General features: G+C 42.9%; 1 protein-coding gene across 1 annotated transcript in view; it reads left to right on the top strand.

Moving 5' to 3' along the window:
• LOC309637532 (uncharacterized protein) overlaps positions 1-25,765 on the top strand; it is a 413,691-nt gene that overhangs the window by 330,813 nt on the left and 57,113 nt on the right. The window lies entirely within an intron of this gene.

Genomic DNA, 25,765 nt, shown 5'->3' with positions numbered 1-25,765 from the left:
CTTCAGAGAGCAGCTCTTGGCTTTAACTACAGGTAGGTCTTTAGAATACATATCAGACAATCAGCTCTTTTCAGAGGGGAACAGAGGCTAATGACTCAGTCCCCATATATTGGTCTCAGATGAAACATAATTTAAAGCATTGTTTTAGCAGTGACACCATAGCGGCTTAAAATATGCAGCGGCTATCGTCTGCATTTGCTGCCCCGCTCATTATCTTGCTTATTTACAAAGAAAGTGGCTAACTGTCACCCTGGCTTTCTTCCATAGTAAACCATGAATAATTTGTGTTAAAGTTTGTACTTGGAATTTAAACATAACTGGACCATTCGGCTGCCGCCGCAAACACACATATGGTTTGCGTGTCTGGACAAGCAAATCAGAGCTGCAAACAAGGGGGGCTACACGACAGTACATTACCTTTCCTCCACCGCACAGTGTTAACTACTGCCAGGGAAATCGGTTCATAACTAAGTGTCTAATCAAAGAGTGAGGACAGGATAATACCCAGTTGCCAAAGTGAAGTTTGGTATGGAATTAAATCTTGTCTCTGGCTCCAGACACCGTGGTTGGAAATGCAAATTGTTCCTTTTAAAACTCACTTGCAAATGGAAGGAACTATTCCTGAGTTTTGATGGATACAATGGGAATTTCACCCTCCCACTGGCAATTTGAGGAGCGTGTTTATTATGAAGTTATTGGGCCCATGACTCCTCCTCTCTTGGCCACTGCTGCCGTCCCCAGCGAGGAAGCTGTGTTTGGATTCCATCAAGTTCTTAAACTTAGACTTGTATTAACTTTGAATGATTCTATGGAGCGTGTCACTGGTTGTGACAGGATTATTCATGAGCTGAATGATTCTGACTCAGTTAGAAGAGCACCTGGGCTTCTGGCCCTGGTGGAAGGAAACGGAAGCGACAACGTGGCACCTCAGGGAAGCTCACTGTTTATTGTGCTTCTTCATGGAAGGTTTCGTCAGAGAGCAGACAGCGGACCCCTGCAGGGATCTGGGCCTGAGGTGGCACTGGTGTGGCAGAGGCCCTGCCATGGGCACTGGTTATTCGTAGGTGAGAAGTGTGTACATGTATTCTTTGCCATTCACTTCCAAGTGGCTGATTTTGATGCCCCCGTGGGCTCATGGGTAGGGTATCCACAAAGCAGGGGCAACCCTCCAAAGTGTTCTTGGAAAAGTTTTAATATGTGAAAGAAAGCATCCAAGTAGCCGTTCTAGGAAAACCAAGAACCATCTTGGATGTTCTCATGCTTCTTTTCTGGTTTAGTATTTGGATTGTCATTGGGTTGGGTTGAAGTGTGTACAGGAACCTTGGCATTGCCTCAGACTCTAAACATCCTACTCACATCTGGCCAAGGGCCCAGCTCCAGAGTGTGAATCAGATGGCTGATGGGGTGACACCAGGGAAGAGAAAAGGTAGGGGTGATCGGTTGACGGAGAGGACCGAGTCAGAGCCCAGAAACTTAGCTCCTGTGCCCTGTGTAACATGCACCCTATTTTGGGTAAAATCATGGCCCTGTTGAAGATAGTTAGGAGTGCTCAGTCTGACTTCTGTCTCTATCATTGACAGTCTGACTTAAGACTACATACACACTGTTCCCTATGGACCCTATGTGTCCTATATAAATATTGCATCTTCCTCGTTTGCAAGCGTTCCATTTACCTCCTTGCGTTGTGGTGAGGGTCTGGTGAGATCAAAAGCATGAGAACATTTTGAAAAGTAAAGAATACTTGACAGGGTAGGCAATCAACCTTCTCAGAGGTACAAGCTAGACCTTCTGAAGCCAGATCTTACACGACAGCAAATACATAAGAGACAAGCTTTCATTCTTAAGCATTTATTGGAAAAATATTTTAACTTTTCTTGTTATATACAAATGGATGTGATATCAGAATTGTACTAGTTCAGAGCAATTTCTTCTGAAATGATTGAGATGAGGACCAGATAGAGACTAGACTATGTCTGGTTTTTTTGTTTTGTTTTGTTTTGTTTTTTGTGGGAGGTTGTCTCAAAGGCTGATTGCAATCAATAAGGATCTGATCTCTTTTCCATTTAAACTACTGATTTATGTAACAGGACAAGTACAAACCTGGGCATTAACATGGTGACTAAGAGAAATAAATGATTTCAAGCCAGCAGCGTGACCAGTGGTCAGAACCAGCACGTACTCTGGCGATTACAACCCTTTATTACGGTATATCATTAAGCAGCCCAGTGTTTCATATAATGTAGAAGTTGTTAACCCACCAGAAATAGGTGAGGATGCCAGGTCTTTCAACTTCTCTGCTAATGCAAATGGGAATTGATTAGGCAAACTTTTTGATGATGATCTGAGTAACTTGTCTCTTCCTCCTTTTTGCTGTATATTGAAGACAAACTACAGGGTTGGTCCCAGCTAGAAAGAAACCTGAGAGAAAATCTAGTCCATCCCTCCATGTGCACAGATGAGGGATATGGTGGCCTTCTCGGATAGGGCAAGTCAAAGACAAGAAGAGATCTTGACGTGTACAGCTAAACTAAGTGTTTGCCGCATCGTAAATGCTCAATACATGTTTAATGATAAATCTCTGGGGCGAGGAACTTTGACAAGAGAAGTGGGAAAATAACAGACTTGGCCAGGGCTTGCAGGGGATCCAGAGATCAGAGTTCTAGATCCACTTCTACCATCACTAGTTTACACAAAACATGTCATTTCCTTTACTCTAAGCTTCCTCTGTTTCCAGTTTGAATATTATTTTCTGTTCTAGCTCCCTTAGAATAGTGCTTTAGAGTAAGTGGAGAAAAAAAAGTATAAGTGCACTTTGGAAAATATCAGCTAGTCTCCTCTGTAGCTAGTAAACTTGTTTTCTAGCTGTACTAGCAAGATCAGCTGTCTTGAAGTTAACCTAGGAAGCAACAGAAGGCAGCTAAATGAGATATTCCGCTGACAGTTGAAGTGGATGCTTGTTTTGTTTCTCCTCCAATCCCCTGGTATAGGGGTAAGCTTACTTGTCTAGGGCACAACTGTAGAAAGGAAATCAGTCTGGGGTATTTTGATCATTAGCGCAAATTTCTTATGACCCTTTTAAGATAAAATACAAGGCTACGGTGTAATTTCAATTTTCTAGGAGTTCAGAATCTAAGACTGTCAGAATAACACTGCCTGGAGCGTAGGGCAACAATAATGAATCTACTAAAGAGAGAGGGATAATCCCTTGTGTATAAAAAGCTCTCAGTTTTAAAAAGTGTCCTTACACATTTCTCTGTTTCTTCTCGGTGCTTCAGAAGTCAGAGCGTTAAGCTCTGTTATATGCAAAGCCAGATTTAACAAAGCAGGTCAGGGCTGGATACTCACATTTTGCAGAAAAAATCAGCCAAATCACAACTCTCCTGAAGTATTTAGAAATAGGAACATGTGAATTAAAATCTTATTGACTTTCTATAATTTGATAGTTGCATACCTTTCTCTGTTTTAATGGTGTAAAAGTTCCTTTTTTTTTTTTTTTTCTACTTGAAACATATCAGATATCCACAGGTTTCCTTAAAGCAATTAAAGTAGAAAAATAGTTGCAAAGACAATTCCCTATGATTGATAACAGAGTGAAACCTATTATTGCATCTCTTGTCTTTCCAGCATTAAGATATTCTCCTTGTTTCTACTGGCCATGCCATGATCATAACAGGATGCCCTAGTTTAGAATTCAGACCCATCCCCATGGATGATTTCTTGATACACAAAGGAAGAGAGTCTACTTGGCCACTGTGTATATAAACCCTTTCTACTAGGAATGGTTTGCTTACCAAGGAGGGCTTTCTTAAGATCAAGCATGATTCCCGAAGTCCCATTCATGTCCACCACCATTTTATCAGATCAAGACCTCTTATGGACAATTACCGTAACTAATTATAGGAGGTGGTCAGTTTTTCTAGGATAAGCTTGAAGTGTTCATAATAGCAGGACTTAAAATTTAACCCTTAGTCCATGTATTAACTACCTTTTATTAACGAAAGCACAGGTTTGTCTTTCTCCTTTGTTCCCTCTACAAAGTCTGGAAGAAGTAGATTCTGTCTGATATTATCTGGATTTTCCAAGGATGCATCTTTCCAAGAAGGAAGAATGGTTTCCTTATGCCAGTGTTTGCCAAACTGAGGTCCAAGGATTCCCTGCAGTTAAAAATGTAGGTTCTTGGGTTCTACCTCAGACCTAGTAAATTAGAACCACTGGGGTTGAGACTCAAGGATCTAAATATATAACAGACTTCCCAGGTCATTCTTAGACATGCTAATGTTTAAAAACCACGGCTCTTGGCTGTGATAGAGTCTCATACGTGTAGGGTCCCATGTTGCAGAGGAATTTGATGATGGAGAGGAGGAGAGCATGCTCTGATGAGCTGGAGGAAGATGCCAGAGGACAGTTGTATGCTTTTACATACTTAGAGGACTCCTGTTCTCTGTAGATGGATCTCTTTGGTTTGCTGGTCACCTCCTGGTCATTCTCCCATTTAGGCAGCCATCATCCTGATTGGAGGGATTGTCCCAGTGATGCAGGTGCCTAAGGTATATACGTTGGGTGAAAGACCGGGTACAAGAATGCTGGTGCTCACCTTCTCTCTGGTTTCAGTAGAGCATCCCCTTTGCCAAGCATTACTTTTCTCTCATTCTCATTGAGGCTTTACGGTTTGAACATCTTCCTCTTGTTTGAAGGAAAACAGCCCATGTGACTCTGTGCCTTACATGGGTGGGTGAGCGTGGGCTGCCTAACATACTGACGTCCTACATGAGCTCTGTCGCACTGCTTTTGACTCTCCCATCCAACACAAATTCATCCCAACTTAATGTTTTCCATCATCGCTCACCCCATAGTGAGCTAGGAAAGAATTCCACCCCCTACCCCAACCCTGCCTTTGTAATGTTTGGAATCTTCCTTATTCCCAGCTCAGAAAATGTGCTGCTTGATTACTCTGGTTGCCATGGCTGTAGGTCTGATTTCCCTCCAGATCTGTCTTTTGTTGTCACATGTTTGCTATATGTTCGATCTGTAAGGAAGCTTTTCAGAAATTCATCTACTAGAGGTGTCATGAGGAAATGGGACATTAGGATGTGAAAGTGGGTCATTCGTAAGCACAGTTTGAGAGAATAATCACTAGCATTATTTAGAAAAGAAGTAATGAAAAATTGGTCTTCCTGAATTCTCTCATTGATTCTCCACATTTTCCTGCCTTTTTTGCCTGAATATTTTCAGGTTTTTCTCATAGCCCTTAGGGTCAACTTTTATCTAATAAATCTTAGTGCACCTCTTAAATACTTCCCAAAACTTCTCATTTCCATTGGCAGGTAAGTAGTCTTCAGTCTGATTTTTCCTCTTCACTGAGAATTTTTTTAATGTGTAAATGCAGATCATCCTTGCAGTACTCTGTGATGTCCACCGTTGACAAAATCTCAGCTCTTTTTAAAAAGTCATCTTTAGTCTCCACTTACTAGGGCAGTCAAGTGGTCTACCTTGTTCAGAGGGTTCCCCAGAAATTCCATTAGAGACACTGATAGTTCACTGTTCTTCTCTATTTGATGCAATCTGGCCCTACTATGCTGTTTTGAAAACATCTCAGGTGCCTAAGAGAATTTTTGCCTTACAAGGTTCCAACCCATTCAACAAATCAAATTTAGAAATAAAAATGAATCGACACTGTATGTGTCAACCTTTCTACAAGGCAAAAATGTCTCAGTGATTTAGATAACTGTTTTGAAAAATGACTGTCCTTATATTTTGGCCCTCTTTTGAGTGGCTTGTTTTAAAGAAATCATCCACGGATTTGAAAAGAAGGGACAAACTGAATGGCAAACTTATGGGTAATTTGAACTTGATGTGGAAGGAGAATTTGTTGTTATTCTGGACAGAGTGGACATGAGATTCTGGAGTTCTTTAAGGAGAAGATGTTTCAGCAAAAGCACAATTGGAATGATTAGCACAGTCATTTGAAAACGACTAGGGTTTTATTTTAGCTCACCTTGTGTCTTTACAGATTTACCTGTTGATTCTCATGCCTAGAGCCAGGCTGACAGATTTGTCAAAGTGTGAAAGGCCCTTGGTAGAAGGCTTCTTAATGCTTGATGAAGCATGACTCCAAATGGGACAACATGAATAAATTCATTTTTGGGGTTCGTAAATAAATGCATTAAGTGCCTTGAATATTTAATTCACATGTTCCTAATAATATTTGTTGACATGGAAGATAATAAAGCATAATGATTCCTAACCTCCTAAATGGGAGTAATCCCTAGGAGCTGTCATTAATAAGGAAAATGTGAGAAAAGGGTTGGATTCAGTGGCTAATTATAAATGCGCTGCCCTGCTTGAGATAGTGTTTGATGGATCTTACAGCCTTCTCTTAGAAAAAAAATAAAAATAACTTAGCAGTTGTATACTCAGACACTGTATTTTTTTCACTTTATGGAATATCTTTTGCCCATTGTATCCACTGTGGATTTTTTAGCATCAGAATATTAATTTTAAAGACAGCCGCAAAGATGTGATAAAGGAACTGTATTTGAGAAAATACCTAAAAAATTCAACACACTTAAAAGTACCAACTGACTTTCTCTGAATTAATTGATCTAACAACTTTACAACTTGTCTTCTGAATCTGATTTTCTAACAACTCCATTAAGAAATTCAGCAACGATAAAAGACCTTAGCACTATTTACATAGAAAAAAATAACTGTGGTTGCAGAAACCAATAAATGGGTTCTTCCTGTATCAGTATAACTTTCTAGACAAGAGAATATATTATTTATCGAGTTAAAACTGGGAGAGACACCAACCTGCCATCACTGTCATTCTTTAAATGGCAGCAGGGAGGCCCAGTGTAGTTAACTTTCTGAGGTTCCTGGTGGCGGAACTCTTGCGGAAGCTTGATCTTAGGGGGAAAGAATGGTAAGAATGGACGGATAATCTGTCTTGTTGGATTTCTCTGAGTTCTTGCCATGTCCTGAAGCCCCAGAGGAAGTAAATGAGTTTAAGTATATCTAATTTTGTTGCGTCTTTTTGAAAGCTAGACATCTGAATAGGTGATAAATTTTTATTTAATCAACACATTGGTTGACCAGAAGGCCTGCTTTGGGGCCAGGGTGGATGACAGAGAATTTCCTTTTGAGCTTTTGTTGTTTTGCCATGTGTCTTCCTGCAGCAGGGACTTCCCTGCGTTTTCTCATTTGCTAACATTTACAGTGCTATTCAGCTGTTTGGCTGGAGGGGTTTCTCTTTTTTCTTTTTTTTTTTTTCAGTGTGAGGAGTTGTTGACCTTTTGAGTATACAGCATTTAATGAGGTCCCCATGCGGCTAAATGAACCGAGATTCAAACTGGTCATTCGGGTGACTGGGGAGAAAACTGTGCAGCTAAGCTATCTGACTCACGACACCAAAGAAATTTTCCTCTTAAGCAATTGGAGTTAGTCCTGTGTAAATTGCCATGTCCTTTAATATAGGCCTCCAGTCTTAACTGTGTTACAGTATCCTTTCTCTTAATAGTCCCTGAGATGGTAGGGATGATTGTATCTTAGAGAAATTCTTCATAACTTATTTGAGAAGGTAAACAGAAATAGGAAAAAAAAAAAAAAGCCCATATTTTGTTTGTGGCCTTTGAAATCCATACCCAAGAAATAGTCTTTGAAATCTATATCGTTTTGTGGCCCTATTATAAATTTAGCTGAGTCCCACATTACTCTGAAATTACAGACCTGTTCTAATGTTACATATTATCACAAGGATTCAGATATACTCTGGGTCAAATTATGGCTGCTGAACTTGACGGAAAATTCTTGGGTATTAACTTGGAAAGAAGTTTGTTCTTTTTCTTATTTTCAGAATTAGAAATGGATTTCATTGTGCCTTATCCAAGGGAAAGAAAGAAGGTCTCTATTTTAAAGATAGAAGACTACTTACACCTTACAGTATTTATCTAAATGGATGGGGTTAGTGGTTTCAGAGCTTCCTACCTTTCCAGGAAGCATGAGACTAAATTGTGTCTATCCTTTCACGATCATTTATTTTTCATGTAATGTTCTAACCAGGCTGCCATCTTGGATATTAAATATACCGAAGACCTTTGGCTGATTAAAGGCAAACAGTTCAATAAAGATTTCATGAGTTCCAAACATCTGCCAATTCTTGAACCATATAAGCAGGATCGCAGAAAGCATAGTTCCTTTCCTTAAAGAGCTTGTGTGGAGAGTACAATCAGCCAATGGTCACAACAAAGTGTGATGAGTGACAGTGGGAGGCATGGGGGCCATAGAAAAGGTGCGTCGTGTTCTCGTGGTGAGAGTTGAAAGTGTCAGCAAAGGCTTCCTGGGTGAAGTGACACCGAGGTTGGACAGTGAATGGGAAATAGAAAGAGGTTGGCAAAAGAGCGAAATATGGGGAAGGTGTATGAAAAGGAATCCCTGCTAGGGAATATATAGAAAGTACATAGTGGTTCAGTAAAATTGGAGAGTGAGTTGTTTTGAGGGAAACAGGACTCAAACTGGACTGTCTTCTTGGGACAGTGGGAGGCTCCTGGCAAAGATCCCTCTTTCTAGAAGGATTGGGGTGGAGCAGGATTCGAGGCAGTGAGATCGTTAGGAGGTAAGAGATGACGGTGGCCTAGGTTGGAATAGGAGTAGATTGGAGGTGAGAGAGGCGTGGAGGCGGATGCCTCGGTGTTGACTGGGACCTCTGGGTACATACTAGGGCTGGAATCAGTTTGGAAAGGCGGTCATCATGGGTTTTGAGTTTGAAGTTTGGATTTGGATTTTGAAGATACCGTACGATATTCTTTGAAGAGAGGGGACTAATGGAAAGGCTCTTGCCTAATTAGATGATGCCTACTAGAGCATGTGCCTGTGTGTGTGTGTGTCTTAGCTGCTGCTGATGCCCCAGAACATGCACCTTGTGGGCCAAAGATAGAGGAGCCCAGGCCCACACTCTAGACGGTGAGGAAGCCTTCTAGGAGAAGCGAGTGGAGGTTGAGGGCCAGGTTCTGAAGATCTGGTGCAAAGCACACGGCTGTGCGGATCAGCCTGACCTCCAAGGTGGCCTGATCCCTTCCCTGGCTCCTTTGGCTGCACCTCCGGGGCAAAGAGCCAAAAGAGAGGCTGATCAGGGTCCATGATTTTTAGCCCAGACACTGAAAGGCTGGGGACATGTGCACTGTCATTGAAGATAACGTCATTATTCCCCACATTAAGACTCCGGCATGCTAGTTAATAGTGACAGAGTGTTATTAAGACTTCCTGGATGGAATGGCATCTACGTGGGGCCTTGGAGGACGAAAGCAGTGATGGTTAAGAACAGGGAAGGAGGTGTTCCAGGCAGAGGAACAACATTTGCAGAGAACCTTTTTTAATGGTAAAAGAATTCTCCCTGTAAGTTGTTTTAAAATATGTTTAAGACATCACAAAGTAGAGCCTTTGGAAATCAGTTCCAAAGCTGTAAAACTTCGAGTAAAATCAAAGCTTCGAGTAAAATCAAAGCTGGTAATAAATTTGGAAAAGATCATTTACATCACCTAACACAGTGGTTCCCAGGTGTAGTCGAGTGAGGTGATGGGGAGCTGGACCTCCGAGGACGGACTAGCCACGTTGGGACCCCAGCTCCCTTCTGACTGGCTGTGTGCCCTCAAGCGAGTTTCCTAACATTTCTGGGCCTCGATTTCCTTAGCTGTGAAAGCAAGATAACCACAGTCTGCGAATCACAGAGTCGTGATGTCAAGACCTCAGCAACTGCTCCATACGTGTTAGCCATTCTTGTTAGGTTTTTAATTTTTCCTGAACACACCTCCATGGATCAGGAAAGGCTTTGGAAAATATACTTTCCTGATTCCCCAACCCCAGAATTTTTGGTTCAGTAGATCAGGGGTAAAATACAGACATAGAAACTTTCAAAAACTATGCCTGGTTTGGGGTCTAGTGCATGTTATGAATGAAGAAACTTGACCCGGAGAGGTTAAGTTACTTACCCAAGGTCAAAGGGAAATTCCAGACGGAGGCAGGTCCAGGAACTAGATCTTCATGCTGCAAGATCTGAAACTCCCACCTCCTTGCCCACTCCAGTCTCTCTAAGCTTCAGGGGACATTTTAAGTTAAACAAAATTATTACATATAATACATAAAGAGTGGGTTAAAGCAGCCACAGTTAAAAAAGAGAAATCAATTTACTCCCATCAGAAAAAATATGGAGCTAGAAGGAATTTAATCCCAGGCGGTGGAAACATAGGTGTATCTAAATGAGGTAGAGCGCTCTCAGAAAAGGCTCTCAGAGAGCACAAGAAGCCTAGACCGACTGGATGAATGTTAGTCACGGGGCTAAGTGAGGAGAGGTAGGGACATTTTGTTTGCTGAGAAATACTCCGGGCGAAGGTGCTTTCAGTCACACATACCTAAGTGGAAACTGGAAGCCTAACCATGTGTGTTATAGTATTTATTTCAGACACTGTTTGTGAAAGGGAATATGTGTTTGGTTTAAATTTATATTTTATAAATATAAGTATATATAAAAGCTGAAGTTAAAGCAAATGTTAGGTGAGTTTTTTCTTTCTTTTTTGGGAGGTGGGGGAGTACTTTGCTTTCAAAGGAGATCGGACTTGAAGGAACATTTGTGACAGTTTCTGTTGCTAACTCTCTGCATAAAATGGTACATACGTATCAGATGCTGCTAGTATTCGACGCATCTGAAGCCATTTGAACAACTCTTCCCAAGAAATGTTCTAGCTTGGAAGGGGTCTCTGGTTTCTGGTGCTTAGCGGGGACCTACTGACAGGTGTTTGGGTGAATGGTTGAATGAATGAGTAATTCAGTGAGTAAAGAAGTGAAGAGTGCCATAGCTTTTTGCCATTTTTGGCCTCTTTTTAGCAATGTAGTCTGTGGCTTATTTGGCAATTGTATCGTCTTGGGTTCCTTATTTTTTAAGAAACAGAAACAGACTGGCTGCAGAGATTTATCAGCTGGGAGGACATGAGTGCTAAGAACAAGGGGAGACAGTAGCTCCAAGGACCAAGAGTGAAGGCACAAATAGAAAGCCAGCCCTGGTCCCTCTACTGGGCTGTCTCAGCCCCTCCCAGCCACTGCCTCTGTGCTCAAGGCTCACATTCCCAGGAGAGAGGTCTTGACACCCATCCGCAAGGTGACCGCCTTGAGGAACAGTCCCACCAAGACTATACTCAGCTGGGAGGGGAGAGCAATTCTCCAAAGCACAGTCGGGTACTTTCCCGGAAGAAGAGGGAAGAGACGCTGGGCAGGGAAAATCCACAGAGGTCCACTACGTCAGTGAGCATAAAACCCGCCTCGAGGCTCCACAGAAATCAGATTACCAGAGTGATGAAAGTCAGATATATTGCTTTTGTTACAGTCACTTTTTAAACATATTTGGAAACTTAACATTGTCCGCACAGGGTTAGTTAAGGGCTTGCTGAAAGATGGCATGAAAACAAAGGAATAGTCCTGTGTCCCCTGAGTGGTCACATTTCATCAGCTCTATTCAGGACAGATGCTGGCTTCTCCAAAAGGCGTGATGACTTAGAACGTCTGGGGGACAGAGGCCAGAGGAGTGGAGTACCCAGAAAATTTCTCGCTTGAGAAGCGTTTGAAGAGGCCAGACTAAAGGGATGGGCTGATGCTTGGGTGGGAGATGTAAGAGGTCTGTCCAGGCAGCTGATCACAAGTCAGGCCTTTGAAGTTAGAAGGGTTCTAACAGAGTTTGGATATGTCCCTCTGTCAGAGACTCAAACAGGGATGTGTGCATGTGACGAGCGTTGAATTTCATACTGCCTAAGGTCTTCTTCATGACTCTTTGGTAGAGATACAGGGAAGTGAATTAAAAAAAAAAAAAAACTTCGTGGAAACTTTTTGATATTACTAATTGATTATTTTGAAAAGTTCTATGGGATATGGTCCATGAGAGGAAAAGAAATGCCTTCTGCAATGGCTTGCCTATATCATGTTTACTGATCATTCTACAATGAAGAGGAACCAAGTCAAGGATGCAGGATTTCATCAGTTTAACCAATTCGTAATGATTAATAACCATACAGTGAAAAAAGTTTTCTGTGACGAAAGCAACGAATAATTTTGAATTTTTCAGGTATGTTTTTTGGTGACATTTACAAGGTGTATGTGACATGTGTTAATTATCATTTCTACCCCTTTACCTCTGATTATAGATGTTAGGAAGGCCCCATCTGAGTCTGGGGAGCTCTTGTAATTCTCTGTGCTCAACTTTGCATGCAGGTGAAGGCTTCATTGGAGCCTTGCCTCGGTCCCACAGTGCGTGGACGGCACCTGTGCTGTTCAGGTGTCTCTCGGTGTGTTGCTGTTGAAACTCTCATTCCATCCACTCCCAGGGGCCCCCGGGCATCAGACTGGGAGTTGAGAAGCATCTTCACTTTATCCTCTTCCTTTTGTTTGATGGCATTTTAAACATTCAGAAAATTGCAGGGAATAATAAACTCCCATGTATTCATCACCCAGATTTAACATTTCATTATACTTATTTTAACTCCCCCTTTTAATTTCTTGAAGTGCATACAGGTTTACAGATAGGCTTGTGGCCCACTTTGAGGAACACATGTTGGTAACCAGAAAAGAAAAGTAAAACAGTGAAAAGGGTAACTTTTTCAACGCCAACTTCAAATTCAATGGAAGAAAAAAAAATACACATTTTTTGAGCACCTCTTACATGATTAACATTCTGCCATTTCACATCCGTTCAGTGCTGTGCTGCAAAACTGGCTTTCCAAGGCAAAAAAGGAAAACCAAAAGCCCATTTTCAGTGTTTGCTGACTTTGTCGTGTGTAAAGACACCCAGCATGGCTGGTTTCAAGCTACCAACAGTTTAACGAGTGACTTGCAAAATTCCTGAGCATTTAGCAGTCTGCTCTTGTGATCTCGGACAAGCTGGCTCCAGCATACAACTGCATGGGTTCATCCATCCAACAGATGTTTACGGGGACCATTTGTATGCTGAAATGTTAGGGAAATAGCAGCCTTCCTTACAAAGCAGCCTTTCTACTGGACTCTTCAGTCCTTAGAGATTTGGGTGGAATTGTCTTCCTTCTGTGGATGTGGAAACAATATAGAAGCTGCTGTTGATAACATGCCCACACCCCTTTAGCATTTAACCTTGTCTGTGCCTGTGGCCTGATTTACATCTGTCCGTACCTGTGACTCTACCTGTAGCTCTCTCTGCCCACCTGAGCTTTCTTCATCAGCAGGGCAGGTAGGAGGGTCTGGGGAATTAGCATTCCCTGGGAGATGCCTTCATCCAATGACGGATGGGAGTTAGTAGATAAATACCCACTGCTTCACCCACCGTATGAAATAATCCTGCATTGCATGTTCACACTGATTCTCCAGCAGGACTCAGCTCACGGGATTTGGTTCCCCTCAGTGGTAACGGACTTGAAACCGTGCCCTTTGCTGAATCCTCACGCTCTTACCTGTGTTTCCTGCCGTCACCTCCCAGCTGTATTACTTGCACTGAAGTCTTGCCTCAAGCTCTGCTTCTGGCGGGACCCAAACTAAGATGGGTTGGTCAGAGTGCAGATCTCTGCTTGCTTTTTCCACCCACCACCCTGCTTCCTAGAGCTCATTCCTTGCCTTCCTCTTCCTCGTTCACTGCTGAGATGCCAACATCTCAGTGACGGGTGACAGCTCTGGGAGGGCTGACCTCCTTCTCCCAAGGGGGCTCCTAGTCTGTCCCGCTGGGGAAGAAGCAGATTCACCAGAGCCAGGGTCCACAGGGCACTGCAGCCGAATGCCAGATTTGATCCTGGTCCAATTATTCTGAATCTGGCCTTCCTGTCTGCTGGACTGGGCTGACCTGGAAAAGTCAGGAATGGTGATTAAAGATAAAATGTATTTCTCACCTGTAAATCTAGAGCCCAGAGTCACCTTGAGCAACCTGGCGTGTCCACATGCTGACCATCCCTCCCTTGCCCCATCCTCGTTCCCAGCCCCACTCAGCAATCCAGAGCAAGAAGCACCTCCTCAACAAGGGGTAATCTCCCAAGTGGATAATCCTTCTCCAATTTTACTATTTCATAGTGGCCTTGCCTGTCGTCTGCTCTTGAAACATGACCTGCCTCTCCCCTACAATACTTACTGCTGTTTTAAGTTCATATTATTTCTGTTCTTTTTAAATATATGTGTTTCACCACCCCCAGCAGACAGAAAGTCCACAAAGGGGGATCTCTGTCTGTCTGTTTTTGCTCTCTTGTCTGATTTAGATCTGTAACATCTAACATGGGGTCTGGAACATAGTAGATGCTCAATAAATACTTTTTGAATGAATCCATAGGAGAGGGATAAAGTGAAAAAAAAGCTCTACTTGTTTTGTTCAGGATGAACCTAGATGCTAACTCCGCCCATGTTCTTTCTCTTCATGTCTCCCTGTGACTTCCTGCCCTTGGCTGTCTTTGACTTGGGAGTCAAAGGCAGGTTCAAATTCTGGCTAAGCTATTTATGAGCTGTGTGACCTTTGGCAACTTGCTGGACCTCTCTGTTCTTTATTTTTCTGATATGCAAAATGAGGAAAGGATTAGCTAGCTCAAAGAGCTGCTTTGAGGAGGAAAAACTTTAACATAAGTGAAGTGCTTACAACAGTTAATGGCACCTAGTAAAAACAACAGAGACATATTTGTTCAAGATCAAGTCCTCAGTTAACATTGAACTATTATTACTTTTTAAAAATAAAAAAGAGTGACTTGTGCTTTTCCTCTCAAGAAAACCCTTATATGCTTTAGGATAAATTCCACGCTCTGATCGTGACAACATGAGTTGCCCCGACCAGCCTCAGCTTTATCTACTGGGCATCTCCCCTCTGCTGGCAGAGCTCCAAGGCCCTTGGCTGACATCCTTTACCTCAAACAGGGCATCGTTCTCCCTGGTTCTGGGCTTTTGTCCACACTCTTCTCTCTGCCTCGAGTGCTCTCACCTCTCCTTTGCGAGTTGGTTCTTTCAGGAGTCACCTCTTCACTGGGGCCTTCTCTGATCGAAAGCAGCTCAGTGCCCAGCCACTCTATCTCAGAGCACTTAGTCTAAAGTGTAATTATTTCATTTAGTTGTTTAATTTCTCTCTCCAACTAGAAAAGCAACTCTCTCAGTGCACTGAATCCCTGCATCCAGACCGAGTGTCAATATGGATGCTGAATTAGTGACCAGGAAGGCACGGCATTCGGTTATAGATTCCAAAGCCTGACCCTGGGATCCCCTGGGTTTCTCCCACGTGGCCATTCAGCCTTCTGCCTCACCCCCTCGCCCCGCAATGTTGTTCCCACCAAGCCCTGACCTCACACTCGCACGCCAGCTTCCTGTCACCTACATCTCAGCACCGGCCAGTGCTCTGGTTGGAATTAAGGGCAGCAGCCCTTAGTTCCTCCCAGCCTCCAGGCCCCGTTGAAATCCTGCTAGTCTCCTACTTCGAACCTTCCAGTGGCTTCTTATCACAGTTACCATTAGATGACAAGATCTTTTTTATTGTATCTTCTCTCTTTCTGCCTCCCTGTTAATTATTGTGCTCCAAGCAGACTGACTTTCTTTTGCTCCTCAAATATGCCAAGCCTGTCCCCACCTCAGGGCCTTTGCACATCCCGCTCCTGCTTGGAATGCACATCCCTTACCTTGTAGCCTAGCCTAGCTGGCTCTTTCTATGATCTTTCAGCTCAACGAAACCTCCTCTTACCCCCATTTCAATAGTACCCTAAGAAATCTATATTAATCTATGTTATGACTTTTTTCGTTCTCTTTAAAGCTTTTACTGCTATTTGAAAGCGTCTATCTATCTACAAACCTCCCTACATATCTCCTATACTAGAACGTACCCTTGTTAGAGCAGGAAACTTTACCACTCCTCCTATTCATCACTATGTCTCTAGTACCTGGTGCACAGTAGGTGCTTAATAAATATTTGTTGAATGAATGGATGGCAGATTGAATGAACTAACACCCGGATCTGTCCTTTCCCGGGGACACAGTGGCCCTCCGCAGAATCCCTGCTTGCTGAGTGGAGTTTGAGGCCCCATCTGGACTCAGGGACCCTGATGCTACAGATAAAGCCACTGTCACCATGTTACTGGCTCAGGACTTCTCACTGGGCTCTGCTTCCTTCCCTTCCTCTCCTTTCCTGGTTAGTGTCCTGCTGTCTCAGCATCTCTCCCTCACCCTCTGAGCCAACACTTTTAGAAGGCAGTCCAGTGTAGCTTTAGATGCTGGCAAATCCAGGCTCAAATCCCACCTCTTCTACCTAAGAACCCTGACCTTGACCGAGTCACCTTGCCTTTCTGATCCTAAGCTTCCTCAACTATAAATAGATGCCATAGAGAGAAACAGCAAGTAGTCATCCTCTTACAGGGGCCCCGTGAGGATTAAATGAGATATTACATCAAAAGAGTTTGATACAACAGGAAATGCACAGTAACAATTTTGACACTGACGGTCGGCTACACTTTCAGTTTGACTTGTCTTCAAGTTCCTCGATCTTTGCAGCTCCATGAATTTTCACCCTCCTTCCTGCATAGCCTTGTCCCAGCCAGACCTCTGTGCTTGGACTGACCAACGAGTTAATGGTCATGCATCATTTTGAGTGACAGCCTTGCAGTTCTGCAGAAACTGTAAATGTGACCCAAACAAAGAAGCAGCTGGATCATAGGGCTTAGAGCCATAGCTCTGTGTGTCGTCTCATTAAAGCACCAACCTCAGAATTCCCTTTCCTAGTCTCCCTGGTGGGGAGGGGTTCCGATGCTGAGCCGTCAGCATCATAGATAGCTGATATCAGCCTCATAGCTCAAGTACCATCTCTGGTGATAGATGTAGAGTTTCTGGAGAAATGTTCTGATAGGATTAAAATACATGCTTTCTGCAAACCCACAGAGGGAACAGTAAACCTTTCAAACCTAATGACAAGATCAAATAGTCAGCATGGGTCTATTTACTTAGCTAGCAGACCACTAAGAGGCTGAGCCATTTCAACACCTGACCCAGTCTTTTCTAGAACGGAATGTGAGGATGCCTTCACCTGGGACACTGGGTCTCGCTTGCTGCCTTGGAGTTGTGCTAGAGAATTCTAAGTCCCAGCCCCTCTCACCTTCTCTGTTTTGATGTAAGTTAAATATTCAACAGTTCAGGTCCTTGCCTTTTTGATATAAACTGCTGTCACTTAAACAATTCAGCCCTCACACTGTTCAAAGTGAATTTCTCACCACTCACTTTTCTAGCAAGACCTTGAACATAAGTTAGAAAGCCCTCTTAAAAGATGGAAGCAAGTACAGGAAAACAGAGTAATAAAATGCTCAGACGTAATCATTTGGATTTGTGGAGGATGGTAAGCAATTATTGCTTCGTGCATCTCTCTAGAGTCATTAAGTTGGAATAAAAACCAGTGGTGTAAAGTAAGCTGTTGTTTAGGAACCAACCCTGACTCATATTCTCTGCAGGGTAAGATCTTTGGAAAAGCTTGAAAGCATTTAGTAAAGCCATTTATCTGTCATTGGCCTGTCTATAGTCCTTGATTATGAAGTGTTGTCTTTCCAAATAGCCCATGAAAAGAAATCAGAAGGAGACAAAGATGCATTGCATCAACAGGTAAGAAATCATACACATTCTGGAAACCTAACTTCATTAAGAATATCACTGCTCCATGCTCATTGCTTTATTATGGATAAAAGCTTTATGATTGAATCTATAGGACCGTCCTAAGTCATAATTGAATGTGAAAGTCTACTTCTGCCTCTGATTACTTAAAAAGACTTTCCTAGAATGATGGAAAACCTTGTTTGTGGCAGGAACTTCAGCCAAATGCGTCATCTAACAAAAAGAGTGTATAAATTTCATGTTTCAAAAATGGGTTGCTACAAAAAATTTTGACTGCCTACCCCTCTCTTGGTGGAAAGCCTTTCTTCAAAACCATAACCTCCACAGTTGTGTTGGTTTTTTCCATGTGGATTTCCTAAGCTCTGCAGATGTACACATGTGGGAACATTGCTGTATTAGTTATCTGCTGGTGTTTAACAAATCCACCCCCAAATTAGTGACTTAAGCAAAGCCACCTTTTTTAATCTCACAGCTTCGTGGGTCAGAACCTTGGGCGTGACTTAGCTGAGTCCTGTGTGTTCCTAACGAGGCTTTAATCGAGGTGTTTCCTGAGACTGCTGCCTCATCTTAGGTCTTGGCTGAGGGTGGATCCGCTTCCAAGCTTACTGAAGTGATCGTTGTCAGGATTCCCTTCCTCCTGGGCTGCTGGACTAAAGGCTTCAGTTCCTTACTGTCTGTTGGTCAGAGGCTTCCTTTAGTTCTCTGTCACATGGGCCTCTCCATAGGATAGCTTGCAACATGGTAGCCTGCATCGTCAGGGAGAGGAAGCAAGATAGCAAGATGGAAGACAGCCGTTTGTTACCTAATCTTGGCAGTGACATTCCATCACTTTTGCCATATTCTCTTTGTTAGAAACAAGTACCAGGTCCATTTACACACAAAGGGAAGGGGTTTCCCACGGGCACGAATACCAGGATCCAGGGCTCATTGAGGGCCAGCTTAGAGATTGCCTGCCACAAGTGCCAAGAACAAGAACCTAAAATTGTTTTGAATCTACGGTGACTCTCCAGATGCAAAGCAACAACACTGAACCACGTAGAGAAGGACGATATATCATGGTGTTTAAACACATAGACTTAGATGACAGGCTGGAGTTCAAATTCTAACTCTGCAGTGCCCAAATTTATAAGAATTTGGGCAAGATATTCAATATCTATCTGAAAAATGGAGATGATTTCTACCTCACAGGGTAGGACAATATAAAATTTTTAGCATGTTGCTCACTACATAGTAGATAGTCATAGTCACAGTATTTTGTGTGACCTATGTAGATCAAATTCCATTTTTGCCTTTGACTTGCAGGTTGTGTGAACGAGGACAAGTCGCTTAATCTCACAGTGTCTGTTTTAGATTGGAATGCATTTTGCTATTAATGCAAGTAACAGAAAACTACAGTGGCTCAAAAATAAAAGAAAAGATTATTCCTCTCAAACAACAAGGCATCTGGGGAAGATAGACTAGAGTTGAAAGGGTAGGTTAACCATGTGATTGGAGACCCAAGCTCTTTCTTTCTTTTTGTTTTGCCCTCCTTGGCATGTTGGCCTTTGTGCTCATGCTTGTTGCTTCATGGTTGTAGCAGAGCTCCTCCATCCCCATCCTCATCTCCATGTCTCAGCAGGAAGAAGTAAGAAGGAAATTCCCAAGATAATGGTAAGGTGAAGTGTTAGAAACAAAGGGTACGTAGAAGCCTAGAGAGCAACCGGTCCAAGGTTAACGAGGGCAGAAGGAAGGATCCAGAATTTTTCCAAGAATAAAAGAAGACTGATAGGCTACTTGATATGATAAAAGTATGTTGAGAGGCGATTTACGGTTATGCTTCAAGATCAAGCAGTGGCTTGTTAACAGGAAGATCGAAAGCTAGATGGATAAATAAAAAGTGAGACAATGATTAATTCCAGGGAAAGCAAAAAGTTATATAGAGAAGGCAGTGAAATCACAGAATGCTGCAGGATTAACTATGAACAGTATTTACAAAGCCATACCACTGAATATTGGTTTAATATCCAAGAAGTGGGGGGGGGGTGTATGTTTTGTGGGGTAAGGCAAAAGAGTCGAATTTTCATTTTTAAAAATACTAAGTTAACAAATACTAGAACAACCATAATATTAACATATAGCAGATAAATGTTATATAGAAATGTGGAGGTAAATCTTAGAAGTTGGGAGGAGTGGTTTCCTCTGGGGAGTGGGCATCAGAGGTAAGACGAGTTGAGCAGAGAATGCTTATTCATCCTTGCTGCAGCCGTATCACAAGGCAAGAACCGTCCATGAAGTGTGGTATAAATAGATGTGGCAAGGGAAGAGAACTGAGAAATTAAATATGATTTAATTTTTGTACTCTTATCATGAAAGAATGAGAGCCATATTTCCTTGCTTCTTCCCAGGGGCTTTCCATGAGAAAGTTAATTTAAGTGTTTCTTTGTGTGAGAAAGGGAGAGCTAGAAGAAGTTCAGCCTCATTTTAAGGAGAGATTTTGAGTTTCTAAGTCTAGGGCAGGAGAGTAAAGGTGACCCGTTCTGAGACTGCTGTAGCCCAGTGTTTCACTCCCATGCAGCACCCACGGACAGTGCAGGTCATCTAAGGGGGGGACCGATCATAAACTCAGTGTCAAAATCCAGTGGCTAATCTGAATATGAAAGGTCTGAATCCTGGGGAATTTGGGACCTACAACTTTGAACGAACTAAATGACCTTGATTAGTGAATACTTTAGTGTAGATCGAAAAGCCCTTCATCAAATTTCTTATGTGTGTGTGTGGTTCTTTTTTAAGATTTATTTATTATTTATTTTTGGCTGTGTCGGGCCTTAGTTGCGGCACGCTGGAATTCCATTGAGGCATGCGGGATCTTTCGTTGCGGCGTGCAGGCTTCTCTCTAGTTGTGGCGTGCAGTTTTCTCTTCTCTAGTTGTGGTGCACGGGCTCCAGGACGGGTGGGCTCTGGTAGTTGTGGCACACGGGTTCCAGAGCGCATGGGCTCTGTAGCCTGTGGCACATGGGCTCTCTCGTTGAGACACGGGAGCTCAGTAGTTGTGGCGTGCAGGCTTAGTTGCCCTGTGGTACGTGGGATCTTAGTTCCCTGACCCAAGGATCGAACCGAGGTCCCTTACATTGGAAGGCGGATTCTTTACCACTGGACCACCAGCGAAGTCCCTCAAATTTCTTATGTTGAATTAACCTCTTTGGGATTCCTGTACCACCTAACAGAGGGAGGAAGCCCCTCTGATGATCAGTATTGGACCTCTTGTCAACTCCAGCAACTGGTGTTCCAAAGTGGCACATACATACAGAATAACTTCTTATCTGGCATGACAAAAGGTAAAAATTGGACTTATATCTGAAACTTCCTTTGTTCTAACATTTTCCAGCCTCATTCCAAGCAATCCAAGCTGCTTCTCACTCTGGGCATCTGGTAGACCATTAGTGACAAACAATCTAAGACCAACCACCACCCAGTGGCAGGTGACAGGCTGCAGTATGTCAGTTTCAAATTGAGTTTGAACGTTTATGTAAAAGACCATCTACTCTGGCAAAGAGTAGTGAAAGTCTGAGCAATTTTCTAGTTCATTCTTTCATTCCTTATGCTTAATAAGGGTTGTTAAAGTCAAATAGCTTGTTTCTTGTGGGTAGTATAGATGGAGTAGTTGTTAAGAGCAGAGCTCTGGAACAAACTGTTCAGATCTGAGATGTACCACAAATAATCTGTATGATATTGGGCGTATCACTAAAGTTCTCTGAGTCTCAGTTTCTACATTTGATATGGACATAAAATGGTAACTAAACACTTAGCACCTCTTGAAACATGCTAAACTCACAGTCCATATTCGTGTTATTAGTTTTCCGCTTCATAAGAACTTTTTTCCTTGTTTCTGGCCAGTCATTAGATGGATGTTGGCTCAGCCCTTCTTTTCACTTTGTCTTTGTAGCCCAGTTTTGTTGTTTTTTTTTTAAAGCAATTCTTTTTTCTTTTTTTTTTTTTAATAGTAATCTTTTATTTATTTATTTATTTTTATACTTATTTTTGGCTGTGTTGGGTCTTCGTTTCTGTGTGAGGGCTTTCTCCAGTTGCGGCGAGTGGGGGCCACTCTTCATCGCGGTGCGCGGGCCTCTCACTATCGCGGCCTCTCTTGTTGCGGAGCACAGGCTCCAGACACGCAGGCTCAGTAGTTGTGGCTCACGGGCCTAGTTGCTCCGCGGCATGTGGGATCTTCCCAGACCAGGGCTCGAACCCGTGTCCCCTGCATTAGCAGGCAGATTCTCAACCACTGCGCCACCAGGGAAGCCCTGTAGCCCAGTTTTTAAGAGAGAAAACATTTATACAAAAATAGAGTGGAATGAAAAATTTAAAAAAACAACAAGGTGTAAAGCCACATGCTATTTGCTAAATGAGAAAATACACTGTTTCCAGAACCTTCCTACATTTCAGTGTGGTTTGATCACCGCAACTCTAGACATGGAATGCCCCACAGCTTTTGCCCACAGCTCTTGGCTCTAATGGGCTATTGACTCAAACTTAATTTGGCTTCCAGGATATGGTTTGTGTGTGAGATGTACAGTCTGCAAGAAACATAGAGCTAGTTTTGTTTCAGGAAATGAAGATTAATAGCCAGCAGCTGGCCCATTAATAACCTTGGGTGTGTGGGACGAAAACAAAGTTTTAGATGAATTTGTAATCCCATAAATATTGGTGAAGCAGTAAACTTCTGATTCTAAATTAGTTAAGTTTCTAAGGCTATAAAACACTTTTACTGCTGCCTTCTTTTTCGAAAAATATCCAGCTGGGACCTTCAAAGAATAGCATATCCCATCTTCTTTTCAACCAATCGTATTTTTGCAGTATCTGTAGGTGATGAATTTGTATGAATACTGTACTTCTCATTTGAAGGATCAGAGTAAACTGGTGACTCCTGAGGTGGCACCATCTAATATGAACGTAACATATTTGTGTCACGTTCTTACCCTTTTTCAAGTCGGAGTAATCTCCTGGGGGAGAATGTTTTCACTTTGCATTTTCAGTGTGATTTTCTCCTTTATGTTCAGATGTGGCTTTAGTCTAGAAACATTACCTTTTCTGTACTCAAGAATCAGAAATCGTTGCTTTTGCCTAGTGCTTTATTGTTTACAAATCATTTCCCCATCTTTTGTTCTTTATCCTAAAACCGCTCTTTACCGAAGGTATCATTATCCCCTGATGAGGAAAACAAGATTTAAAGATGTTGGGTCACGTCCTGAAAATGAACACCAGCAGGACGTGGTAGAGATGTAAGATCTCAGGGTTCCGAATCTCACGTTATTTTCATTATGACTGAGAAGGGAAGGCTTTGGGTGACAAAGATGAACTCACTGTCCGAACAGTTGTGCTGTGGGCTGCTCCTCTCAGAGAATGGCTGTGGTGTCTGCTCTCTCTGACTTGTATGCTGTCATGGGACCACTCGGTATTCCCTCTCCCCCTCCTCCTCCTGCTCTCCAGAAACACTTTCCTATTAATCATCTTCTAAGTTTGAGTCCCCCACCAAACAGACCCTGACACGAGTTTTGAGTGCACATTGTTGATTGGGGAGATGATCCCAGGTAGCACGGCGAGGGAATGAGGAAGCAAGACAGGAAGGGAGGAGAATCAGTAAAGAGTGCTTTAGTGAGTGAGTTACCACCGTGAGCAACCAGAGCTCAGTTCTACCAGATATGCTTTGTGAAAGCCACCTCAGAATGGTCCCACGAAGGGGTAGCCAACTCCTATCCGTCATCGGTTGACATTTGCTTTTGGGGGCATTAACTTCCCATTTTGCCATATGAATGGGCTGGCAGTCATGCTCCTGTGGTCAGAGAAAGTCCTCAGACAGAAATCTGGGCAATCGAGAAAGGAAGCCATGAGCGTGTATGATTTCTGTCCGCTGAAGCTGTGGTTTTCGCGTCTGCCTGGGTGGACAGAGGGACGGGGGTGGCACCCACCGCATCGGCTGTAGCCATTGTTTAGGGTGAAGTTTAATTGTTCGGTAACCCTTCTTTCAAGGCACGTGGATCCTCTCTCAGGGCGCTTGGTTGTAAGTGACAGAGAGCTGAACCCAAATTGGCTCTAAGTCCAAGAGGAATTTTCCGCATCATGTAGAAGCAAAGTCCAGAGGGGGGTCTGTTTTAGGTGCTACCTGATGCAGGGGCTCCTGTATCCCATTGCCTCGCATTTCCTCTTCGTGGTAGCTTTATTTTCAGAAAGGCTTTCTTCATGGTCAAAGTGGCTGCTAGCAACACCTATTTCTGTATCCTTCTAGGTTCAAATCCAGTGGAAGAGTGAACATTTTGTTTAGTTAGAAGGCATAGCAAAAGTTCTAAACTTCATTCTTATCGGACTCGTCTAAGTCACATACCCGCCTTTGAACCACCCATTATGGCTCAGGGGATGTGATGCATCGGTTGTCTTAGACCTGTATCACATGCCACACTGTGAGTCCAGATGGGCTCAAGTTGGGGAGAAGTGGATCTTCAAAAGCAAGTTGAGGCTGTCCCCTGCAGAAGGAATAATAGATGTTGAGATGCCAAACAGTCAACCTCCAGTACCACCATCCAGGAAAACTAGATACCAATATTTATCTCTAAATGTCATTTCTTGAAAGCGTTTTAGATGTCTGGGAGCAGGCGTGGGGCAGGGTATAGTGGGCAGTAGTCACTAATGTAGCCCAGGAGATAGTGGACCCTGCTCCATGCTTGAGTTGCTAGGTTTTCTTGGCCAGTATGGTGTCTCCTAATTTATGTGTTCAGGAAATCCCTAACCCAGTCTGCATCTATGCAGTTCAGACACGATGCAGAGAGAAGATCCTGAGCATGTACTGTGTGCAAGGCCTATGTCCTCTGCCAGTGGTCCTACCACTGGCAGCTGCTCTATCCCTAAGTCCGTCTCCCTTCATTCTTTGTCCTGGATGAATCAGATCATGCCCTGTAGTCTTCGTCAGACCCCCGAGAATATTAGCAGGGAGTGCAGTGTTCTTCATTCCTTTACTCAGCCATCCTTGCACCAGTCTAGCCAGCCATTCAGTCATCATTGATTGAACCCCTTCTGAGTGCCACGAAGGTGGCAAAGAGTAATCCGAACAAGTATTTTGACTTCAAAAGGCTGAAAATCTAAAAGGGGATTTTTAGGGGAAAGAAGCAAGATATGTACAAAAATATCTCTAATGTGAGGCAGAAATCGACCAGTGCCATTAGGCAGAGATAGATGAATCCCCACTCATTTCAGAAAGAGAAATGACTTCTGGTTTCCCAGGTGGAATCAGGATGAAATCTGGTGGAAAAGGGGGAGTAATTAAATTAAATTAGTGTTTGCATTTTGGGATACTTGAAATGCTTGGCATAACCAAAGTTCTTATTCCAATAAATTAAACATATCTATTTGAAATGGCAGCTCTTGCAATTCAGATTATTCTAGATTACGGCTGATGTTTAACTCATTCTCTAGGAAGGTGCTTTTTCTGTTCTACCAAAGTAAAAAATATCTAATTTAGTTCTTATTTTGCCTGATGTGGTCCCAGTAGGACAAATGTCAATACTTATTCTCCACTAAGGACTTGACACATTGCATGTGAATGAGTTTGTGGAATGATGTAGCCCATGGTGCCGCTGCCATCATGTCCATTCTGGAATACGTGAAAAACAACACTGAGGTGGAGATAATAAGGTTTAAAGATAAAGACTTAAGAGCCAGAAAGTGAAACATTAAGAACAAATCAGATCATTAGATCATACACCTTTTTGCAGCAGAAACTGTCATTTATTCCTTTCTGTACTTCCCTTTACTCTGGGTTCAAGGTCTGGCACATAGTAGGTGTTCAGTAAAGGCATCCTGAACTAATACTTTGGCTCTCTTTGGAGATACCACGTTCAATGAGGAATCATGCGTGTCACCAACATCCCCCCACCCTTCTGTAAACTCTTAGAAGGCAGGGACCAGGCCTGACTGCTCTGTTCTTCACTGCCCCTGCGTGCAACTTGGTGCACACAGAGGCTACCAAACGTTTACTTATTGTACTTAATGTTGGTAGGTACCAACAGTGACTTTCAGCATCCTCTAATTACGAACTAGGAAGTCTCAAAGAGCTTCTCAGGTCCTGGTGATTTGGAGTTTTAACATCTTACGTTCTGTCTCCCAGGTGAACCTCAGTTCTCCTGAATCA

The sequence above is a fragment of the Balaenoptera physalus genome (assembly GCF_965194825.1).
Source record: "Balaenoptera physalus genome assembly, chromosome: 11".
NCBI classification, from domain to species: Eukaryota; Metazoa; Chordata; class Mammalia; order Artiodactyla; family Balaenopteridae; genus Balaenoptera; species Balaenoptera physalus.
Note: the sequence above shows the minus strand (reverse complement) of the source record. Positions and strands in the feature narration are given on the sequence as shown.